At 42.5% G+C, this 10,763-nt stretch overlaps 1 pseudogene; it reads right to left on the bottom strand.

Annotated features, from left to right (window-relative positions):
* Positions 1-268: 268 nt before the first annotated feature.
* On the bottom strand, positions 269-1,592 carry LOC120880340 (annotated as a pseudogene).
* Between the last annotated feature and the right edge of the window lie 9,171 nt (positions 1,593-10,763).

Here is a 10,763-nt window from a genome sequence, read left to right as displayed (position 1 = left end):
CAGATAAATAAAAAGTTATTCCTTTCAGTCTCAATTATTTTTTCACTTTTAACTATATTCAACACAGAATCATTTTCTAAGTAAACGTCTAATGAAAAACAATTTCAATGTAAAATAAAACTAAGCAATCCAATATGACTTGCATAGAAACTCTGAGTACAATTTATCAAAATTCAGGATTAAATTTCTATAATAGTGGGAAAACTTTCATTCTCTTATTATTCAAAACGTGCAACTTCCTATGAGACTAGAAAGTTAGCAAACAGTATCAAACAGACTTAAGCACTGCCTGACTTCTAAAGCGATGAACTCTTTTATCCTTGCAGTAGTCACCTTGATTAACCAGGGAATTTCTCAGTCTGTTCTCTGGATTAAATAGTCAAGATACCACTGTCTGTATGCTTCATTCACAGATTTCTTTTGTGGGGCATTTCCAGAGGATGATGTAGCTTCATGGACTGAGCATTCACTTGAAAAAACTTCAGCTCTTGGATCACCTTCATCAGAGTGGCAGTTAATAGCTGTATAAGCCAGAGAAATAACGTAACTCCTTTGTTCCTCAGCAGGCCACAGCAGTAGCATCTGATAATTATAAACAGGCAGCTGATATCCAGTGATATTCTGGACCAGTGAAGTTGGATATGGGGGATAAGCCTGAACATACTGAGTTATAGGATTCATCGTGGTTAGAGGCTGCCTGTAAGTTTCAGTGTTTGAGTTACTCCAGACACTCTGAAACTGTGGTAGAGGAGGAAGATTAAAAACCAAAGGATGAGGCTGTACATGATAAGCACGTAAATTTTGTTTCCTGAGTGAAGAGCTCAATTTCAGCTTTTCATCAGGGAAATTTATCTGTGATTCTACCATCTTCTGCCCATTCACATCATTGTAAAATGCAACAATCCATAGCCTTTGGACACACCAGTTCAGTCTGTGATTATCTTTACTTCTTTTACTGAAACATACCTAGTAAAGCAAAAGTGTTCATCGCTCAGCCACGTCCGACTCTTTGTGACCTCATGGACTGTAGCCTGTGAGGCTCTTCTGTCCCTGGGATTCTCCAGGCAAGAATACTGGAGTGGGTTGCCATTTCCTTCTCCAGGAGATCTTCCCAACCCAGGGATGGAACCTGAATACCTAGTAAAGAAACCTCTAATTTCAGTTTCGTCCATCCTAACATCAATTCCACCAGCAAAAACAAGGGTATTTGGCATGACTTTCAGTTCAGTTCAGTTCAGTCGCTCAGTCATGTCCGACTCTTTGCAACCCCATGAATCACAGCACGCTAGGCCTCCCTGTCCATTACCAACTCCCGGAGTTCACTCAGACTCACGTCCATCGAGTCCGTGATGCCATCCAGCCATCTCATCCTCTGTCGTCCCCTTCTCCTGCCCCCAATCCCTCCCAGCATCAGAGTCTTTTCCAATGAGTTAACTCTTCGCATGAGGTAGCCAAAGTACTAGAGTTTCAGCTTTAGCAATATACTTTACCCTCTGGTAAAACATAGACTTCACGGGTCATAGCTGATGAAGAATTGGGTGCTGGCCTCTGGAGATGGTTGAGTTTGGATTCTCAGGATTTGCAGTAGACATGCTGGCCACAACCAGTGTTCCTGCATAGGGGTTGGAGGAGGAGCAGAAGCTGGCTTCAGCCACCTCACTCTCCACTGCTGTTAGGCCTGTTCGTGCTCCCTACCCGGCTCAAATGGGCAGAGGAAGCAGAGAAGAGTGGCAAGGCCAAGGGGTGCAGGCGAGCTCCCTTGACTTTTTCTTTAGGATCAACTTGTTCTAGATGGAAAATTCTGGAAGGTCTCTATCAGAGCATATTTTTCTAGGCTATTGGTACTGAATTCATTCTTGTGGAGCCAGAGTTCTACCCAATCCAGGGGAAAAGTTAATGGAGGGCAGTGGTATTGATATTTGTTATCATTAATTGATATGTGGTATCAGAATCATTATTATGGTATTGCTTTCATTACCCTCTTCTTTACCCGGTTGTTTACCTCTCACACCTGATAAAGCAGGGAGGAAGGATTTGCCCCTCTGACAGGTAATTGGAAAGGTGGCCTGAGTAAACAAAATACATAACAACGAGCATAGAGTCATTTGGGAAATCCCTAGGATTAGCACCGTCCTGTTGGGCCAGATCCTTTTCCCACATACTTCAGCATTTTGTCAATAGCTCAGCACTGCATCTATCATGGAAAGGAAACGAGCTTTTGCCATCCACTCTGGCGTGTTTCACCCACTTCCTGCATGTTCATTAGGGGATGTGACACTCCAGCCACCAGGCAGCCCCCACACCTCCTGGAAACACTTTTTGCTTCCTCTTCTATGCAGCTCTAAGCTGTCCTTAGAGCATTTGGCCTGCTGCTTGCTCTTGGAGCTCTGAGGGGTTCCTGGTGGGAGCTGATGAGTTTTCTGAAGAGCCTTTTGTGTATGTGTGTTTGTGTGTGTTTGTGTGTGTGTGTGTGTTTGTGTGTGTGTGTGTGTGTGTTCAAAGATATATCTGCGGTGCTACATCAAATAGCAAAGAAAGATTTAGAATGAAAAGTAATAGCCTCCCACTGCATCCTTCCTCTGTCCTCAAACAGCACTTCTGACAGTTTACCTCCCAAACCATAAACAGTATGCTTGACTCCTTAACTTTGCTGTATCTGTTGACTCTTTGCAACAAAACACAAGGATTTAGCTCCTTTCCTCCTCACTCTGGATTCCATCCTCCTCTCAGATTTTTAATAAATGTGTTGGTAATTTTAGTTCTTCTCAACACTTTTGCAAATTTCAACAATGTACAAAAACCTCTATTTCTTACTCCTTGAGCTGCAGACAGTGTTTTAATATTGCTTCACATAAAATAAGACTATGAAGCGGCCGTGTCTTCCACCTCCTCACCCACTGTGGTCTCCTAACCCTGTACCAGTTACACCCTGGCGTTTTTAATATCAAGGTTGGTAACCATAATATTCTATTTAGTCCTTTGTTTAAAAGTTTATTTTAAATGCTGAAAACCAATAAGTGACAATTATGTTACCATTGTTATGTAAATATTCTTTATTGTAGGGCCAATAGATAGCACTGAGTCCAAAATAAACCCTGGACCACTCATACTAAGCAAAGTAAGTCAGAAAAAGACAAATACCATATGCTATCACCTATATGCAGAATCTAAAATATGACACAAATGAGTTTATCCACGAAACAGAAACAGACTCACAGATGGAGAACAGACTTGTAGTTGTCAGGGGGAACCGGGGGCAGGAGAGGACTGGATTGGGAGTTTGGGACTGGCAGATGCAAACTATGCTGTATTATATTTAAACAAGGTCCTATTTTATAGCACAGGGAACTGTATTCAACATCTTGTAATAAACCATAATGGAAAAGAATATGAGAAAGAATATATATATATGTTATGCTTATATAGTAGTCGCAATATACTGTAGTCGCTATAGCTGTAGTCGCTCAGCTGTGTCCAGCTCTTTGCCATCCCATGGACTGGAGATGAAGTCCACGGGGATTCTCCAGGCAAGAATACTGGAGTGGGTTGCCATGCCCTCCTCCAGGGAATCTTCCCAACCCAGGGATCGAACCCAGGTCTCCAGCATTGCAGGCAGCTTCTATACCATCTGAGCCACCAGGGAAGCCCTTATATATATTGATAGATAGGTCCTTGTTTAACTATTTTATATATAGTGGTGCACACAACAACTATACTTTAATAAAAAACAATAATAAAAAAGAATGCCTTCTTTACTGTAAGATCTGTGGGCCCTTCTTATCTGTTCTGATTCTCATCTCTCTTCCTCTTCATTTTTCTTTTAATAAAATTTCATCCTCCCAACCCTGTCTACCCTCTCTCCAAGGTCTCTGTTTTCTATATCTAGACCTGGTTGAACCTCTACATTGCACATTTCATTTGTTTATGTGTACTGATATTTATTGTTTGTGCCCATGGCTTCACATTCTGAAACATTCATGACTTTATAGCCTAGCCCTTCTGTTGTTGTTTGTTATTTTAAATAAAAAGTTTATTTTAGAACAGCAAAGGAAACTGTAAACAAAACTAAAAGCAACCTACATACAGGGGGAGGGATAAATTAGGAGTATGGAATTAATAGATATGCACCACTATATATAAAATAATTAAACAAGGACCTATCTACTGTACAGCATAGGGAAATATATTCAATACTTTATAATAATCTATAATGAAAAAGAATGGGGAAATATATATATATATCTGAATCACTTTTCTTTACAGCTGAAACTAATACAATATTGCAAATCAACTATATACTTCAATTAAAAAATCATTCTGAGAATTCTAATTGTAATTTTTGAGCATTTAATATTCCCAAATAATACTCATTTGCTCTAGAGTCAATCCTTCAAAGAGACTCACTTATTTCTTTGGAGAAAATAGGACTGTGAGTCTTCACTGTCAAAACCTCTTCTTTTGCAAAGACCTGAGACCATGTCTCCCCATTGTGAATAAAAGGTCAGCTTGCTCCTTGTAGGAGGATGCGTTCATTTCAGCCTCATCTACAATGGGAGGCTGACCTGGGCCCTGTGAACGAAAGAGATATCCCTGGACGTCACCCAAATCCCTTGTCCAAGGGCATCTTCTAGGCTCCCCCAGAGGCACTAACCACAGAACCGTGCAGCCTCTCCTCTCTTTCCTAAGGAAGACTTCTCCAAGAAAAGGAGCCCCACCACCACCACCCCTGTCCCCAGAGCCCAGAGAAGGCTCTGAGGAAGATAAATTGAGGGACTAGAATGCAGGAGACCAGCAATTTGCCCAAAAGCTTGCAGAAGGAAAGCAACCATCATGCCCCCATCGTGCCCCACAGAAGCCTAAGAGGCAATGATATCTGAGCTGAAACTGACATGCTGTTTGCAAAATAAAGAACCAGACAGCACAGCCCCTACTCTTTAACTCTCACGCAAGCACCTGCAGTGGGCAGCCTCCCAGAGAAAAATGTTGCTATTGCTGTATGTTAATATTGCCTGTTACAGGGTATCTCTAAACAGAATAATACTTTTTTTTTGGTTTAGAGCATAGGACATTTATTAGCATATCAGAGGTTGTTCAGAGATGATATTCAGAACCAGCACAGCATTTCAAGGGCAGTTTTGTAATTTCTGCCTTTTTATCTAGAAATTTTCATGATCAATAAAATCCGAAGTTGATCACCAGGTGTTGAAAAATGAATAGAAAGCAGCTATCAAAAATAGGACATTTATGTGATGTTCTTTTTCAAACCACTGTGTGTAGTAGTGCGTGGGTGCTCAGTAGCTTTAGTTGTGTTCTACTCTTTGCAACCCTATGGACTGTAGCCACGCTCCTCTGTCCATGGGATTCTCCAGGCAACTGGATTGAGTTGTCATGCCCTCCTCCAGGGGCTCTTGCTGACTCAAAGAGCAAACCCACATCCCCTGTATCTCCAGCATTGCAGGCAGATTCTTTACCCACTGAACCACCTGGGAAAACCCATATGTAATAGTACAGTTTTCTAACTTGAGTCGTGAATAGTCTTACCAAAATCAAGTCATTCACCTTTGGAACAAAGGCTAGTTTGTACCTACCCATCAGTTTCACAAATTCAAAAGTAGTCTTTTACTATCCAAAGTTAAAAATTAATCTTGTAATAACTTATAATGGAAAAGAATTTGAAAATGAAAATGTATACATATAACTGAATCATTTTGTTGTATACCCCAAACTGACACAACACTGTAAATCAATTACACTTCAATTTTAAAAAGTTAAGTTTTAAGAGAAAATATTTTAGCATTTTAATGTCTTAGTATTAATCAACATCTACTGATTCAAAAGTTAAAAAGTATGTCCCATTAAATTTATGCATCTGAATTTTTTTTTAAACTTGAAATTATAATAAAATTGTCAGTATTTTGCCCATTATGTACTTAGGTAAATAGAGTTATAACAAAGTCAACAATTAGTGCCTAGCAATATGCCAAAATAATTTCACATATTTATAAATATATTGAAATCTCTTCCACTTTCATTGTCCTCAGAAACCTAAGAATACCACTCAACAGTCATTTACTTGTCCTTTTCATTAGATACCATTCCTTTTGACTTTGTATGCTACTGAATCCCTCTTTCCCTGTTTACTTCTATTTTACTAAAAGAAAAAAAAAAGAAATCTTGGGAACAAAATGAAGTTGCAATTAATTCAACAGCTTTGAAATTTTAAACAGCTACAAATATGCAAAAGGAAAAGGTAAACCCATTACTTTTAATATATAGCTAGTGCACAGTTAAAAGAGTTATTTTGGGAAAGTCAATGCAAGTAGAAAAAATGATTAAAGTATATTGACTAAAAGTCCTGTCATCAACGTTTTTATTTAGTTTGGTAAATGCTATTGTATATAAATATGTAACAATATAAATATATACAATACAAATATGTCACAAAAGAATATAAACGCTGTGGCTCTTTCAGAAGACAAGTGTTATCTTGATGTCATATGTTTTCTTAGCTGAGCTTCCTTTCATAGTCTTCTTTAGGTGATGGTAGTTTGGCAAGATTTTCATCAGGAAATCCAGCTGCAGTGTCTGGGGCTGTGGCTATTTGGTCTGCGCCTGACAAAGCCAGTCTGCACCATAGGTCACTGTGTCCTCAGGGATGACTTCAAACATGTTCAGATTGCAACTGGCCCCAGTAATGCAACCGCTTATCAATATTATGTTTCTGCCTACATACGCTTTTAATAGAATATTACTTTTTTTCAAAACAGAGTCCTTACAATAAGGAAGGCCATAGGACTTCCCTGGTGGTACAGTGGATAAGAATCTGCTGTCAATGCAGGAGGCATGAGTTCGATCCCTGATCCACAGGGATCCCACATGCAATGGAGCAGTGAAGCCACAACTACTGAGCCTGCACTCTGGAGCCCGTGCTCTGCAACCAAGCGTAGCCCCCACTCTCTGCAACTAGAGAAAGCCTGCAAAAAGCAATGAAGACCCAGCACAGCCAAAAATAAATAAATAATTTACAACAGAAAAACAAGGACAGCTCTAGCTGGAGAGCTCTAGCTCCATCTGCAAGATGGTCTGGGGACAGGACCTTGAGGCAAAGGCTCTCAGGTGGGTCTCACAGTCCCGAGAACTTGTTTGCTCTGTCCCAGAACAAGGAGCCATCTCCCCCTGATGGAGGCCAGAGGAGGGAGGCTGAGCCCCCACCACCCACCTCGGGGCTCTGTGGAAGAATGAATGACCGGAAAGAGAAAGGGGAAGGGTGGAGAGAGGAGCGTCAGGAAGGACGCTGTGGAGGTGGGCCCTTGCTTCTCTGACACCTTCTTCCTCTGTCTTCGCCACATCACCTGGTTGCTTCTTAAATGTTAACGATGGGAGGAAGGTTTAGAACTTCCTGGAATCCAGCCTCAGCCAGTGTGAGATGTGTCCAGCCAGACTCCAGACGTCTTTGCACATCAGCTTCCTGCCTCCCAGAGGCTGAAGCCCTGTCAGGAGTGCAGAGCCCTCTCTTCAGGAAAAGCATTTTCAAGGAGGGCAGGAAAGTCAGAGGATGAGATGGTTAGATAACATCACCAACTCACTGGACATGAATTTGAGCAAACTACGGGAGGTAGTGGAGGACAGAGAAGCCTGGACTGCTGCAGTCCATGGGGTCGCATAGAGTCAGGCATGACTTAGTGGCTGAACAACAACAGGAAGGCAACCCTGGAACCCTGAGTGTGTTGCCTTTGCTGAGAAGGAGCAAGAGTAAGAGCAGATCATGGCTCCATGATCCAAGTCCGAAGGCTCAGCACCCATCATCCTGCGTACCTGGGGCTCCTTGCAGTCACATACATTCCATTTGTACCCCCACAACAATGGGGGACTTTGAGAAGGAAAATCGAGGCTGAAACACACAACACCATTCACGAAACACAATATCATCCAAGGCCATGAGCCTGAATGTCAGGGACCCCACTGGGATTTGAACACAGGCCCCTTGACCAGTGTGGGCTGCACCCACAGCACCTTAATCTCATGAGTAAACAATCTCCCAATGTCAGTAGATGGGCTGCCTCTGGGCAGCCAGCTAATCCCATCCGCAGTTCATTCATTCAATCAACATTCACTGAGCACCATCAATCACCAGACACCTGAGAGCTGGGGAAACAAAGACAGAATCCCAGCCAGTAGGAAGCCCACCCTTAGTAAATAGACAGCTGCTCAGGGTGATAAGTGTGGCTGGGCTGAAGAGAGGCTGATGTGGATTCTCACCACTTCCCAGGGAGCAGTCCATGTCAAATTTCTCTGGTGTGACCCTTCTGTGCTGACTAGCTGAGGCAGCCCTGAGCTTTAGGGTTGGGGAAGGCCCCGGGCACGGTGATTCATGCCTGTGACCCCTTCCAAACTTTCTTGTGCCACAACTTTGACTGTAAAGAAAGTGTCATCCTTGGCGCCCCAAGGACCCTGGCCAGTCTGCCTGTTACCAGTGCTCAGGGCACCTGAAGAAATAAGATGAGGTCTAAAAGAAAGAAGCGTGATGAGTCAGGAAATGTGTGGCTAAGACCCAAATAGGAGATGCTGGCTTCTTCATGCAGCAGGAACCTCTCCCTGCTTCTGAGTGGGCCCAGCGCCTGCTCTCAGCCCAAGTCCAGCTCCACCTTGTCAAAGTCGAGTTGGCCTTGGGCTGCTCTGAGTGACTTAGTATCCACATTTACCGAATGAGGAGAATGATAATAGAGCTTTCATTGTGGGGTCATTTGATATTTATTAAGTACTTAAACAGTTTTCAAGACTTAGAAAACACTATGGAAGACCTTTTTTAAAAAAGTAGAGAAAGGATTCAAGAAGCTATTTAACTGGTTCCTCTGCCTTCAGCCAGGATCCCATCCATGGAGCAGTTGAAAGAGAACAGGGGTAATCAACAGAAAGGTAGCACTCTTGTTGGGAATGTAAACTGGTGCAACCACTGTGAAAAACAGTATGGAGGTTCCTCAAAAACTAAAAATAGAGCTACCATATGATCCTGAAATTCCACTCCTGGGTATTTATCCAGAGGAAACTATAATTCAAAAAGACACATGCACCCCAATATTCATAGCAGCACTATTCACAATAGCCAGGACATGGAAACAAACTAAACGTCCATTGACAGATGAATGGATAAAGATGTGGTATATATATATATGTATGAAATTAAAAGACGCTTACTCCTTGGAAGAAAAGTTATGACCAACCCAGATAGCATATTCAAAAGCAGAGACATTACCTTGCTGACTAAGGTCCGTCTGGTCAAGGCTATGGTTTTTCCAGTGGTCATGTATGGATGTGAGAGTTGGACTGTGAAGAAGGCTGAGCGCCGAAGAATTGATGCTTTTGAACTGTGGTGTTGGAGAAGACTCTTGAGAGTCCCTTGGACTGCAAGGAGATCCAACCAGTCCATTCTGAAGGAGATCAACCCTGGGATTTCTTTGGAAGGAATCATGCTAAAGCTGAAATTCCAGTACTTTGGCCACCTCATGCGAAGTGTTGACTCATTGGAAAAGACTCTGATGCTGGGAGGGATTGGGGGCAGGAGGAGAAGGGGACGACCGAGGATGAGACGGCTGGATGGCATCACTGACTCGATGGACGTGAGTCTGAGTGCACTCCGGGAGTTGGTGATGGACAGGGAGGCCTGGTGTGCTGTGATTCATGGGGTCACAAAGAGTCGGACACGACTGAGCAACTGAACTGAACTGATATATATATATATATATATATATATATATACACAATGGAATATTATTTAGCCACCAAAAAGAATAAAATAATGCTATTTGCAGCAACATGGATAGACTTAGTGATTATTATACTAAGTGAAGTAAATCAGAGAAAGATAAATATCATATAATATCATTTACATGTGGAATCTAAAACATAACACAAATGAACTTATCTATAAAGCAGAAATAGAAACAGACTCATAGAGAACAGACTTATGGTTGCCTAGGGGGCGGGGACGCAACCCACTCCAGTATTCTTGCCTGGAGAATCCCAGGGACAGAGGAGCCTGGTGGGCTTCCATCTACAGGGTTGCACAGAGTGGGACATGACTGATGTGACTTAGCAGCAGGGGGTGGGGACAGAGAAGGGTTGGACTGGGAGTTTGGGATTAGCAAATGCAAACCATTAAACATAGAATGGATAAACGCCAAGACCCTAATGTATAGCATAGGGAATTATATTCAATATCATATAATAAACCATAATGGAAAATAATATGAAAAAATAAAATGTATGATTTCAGTCAACACACTAAAGGGGGAAAAAAGGAAATTTACAAATGTGTCACCACTGATTATTACAGAGTTGAAGAAATCTGGGTGATTTTTGGTGTCATCTTTATGATTTTTCTGTATTTCCCACTCACCCCCCACCCCCACCAGCCCCTGACCCGGCTCTGAGCAGTGCCCTCCTGGGCAGTACAGAGGTAGGGGAGTGGTGGGAGCTTTTCCCGACTCTGACCCTGCCACTGAGACTGGGCTGGCTGCTGGCAGGTAGAGCAGGAATGCGGAATACCTGATGCCATGGGAATCACAGTGTTACCCTGCCCATCCGAAGCATCTCCAAGGCACTTTGGCTCAGTGGTTGTCTTCTCTTCTCCGAAACCCCGTGAGAGCACAGGGTCCTCCCAAATGAAGAAACCAAGACCAGAGAGGTCACAGGACTTGCCCAGGGTCACCAAGGGGAGAACGCCTGTGGCTCTAACTTCAGGCCAAGCAGGATTCAGGCAGAGG

This window comes from Oryx dammah, unplaced genomic scaffold, assembly GCF_014754425.2.
Source record: "Oryx dammah isolate SB20612 unplaced genomic scaffold, SCBI_Odam_1.1 HiC_scaffold_21, whole genome shotgun sequence".
Taxonomy (NCBI): Eukaryota; Metazoa; Chordata; class Mammalia; order Artiodactyla; family Bovidae; genus Oryx; species Oryx dammah.
Note: the sequence above shows the minus strand (reverse complement) of the source record. Positions and strands in the feature narration are given on the sequence as shown.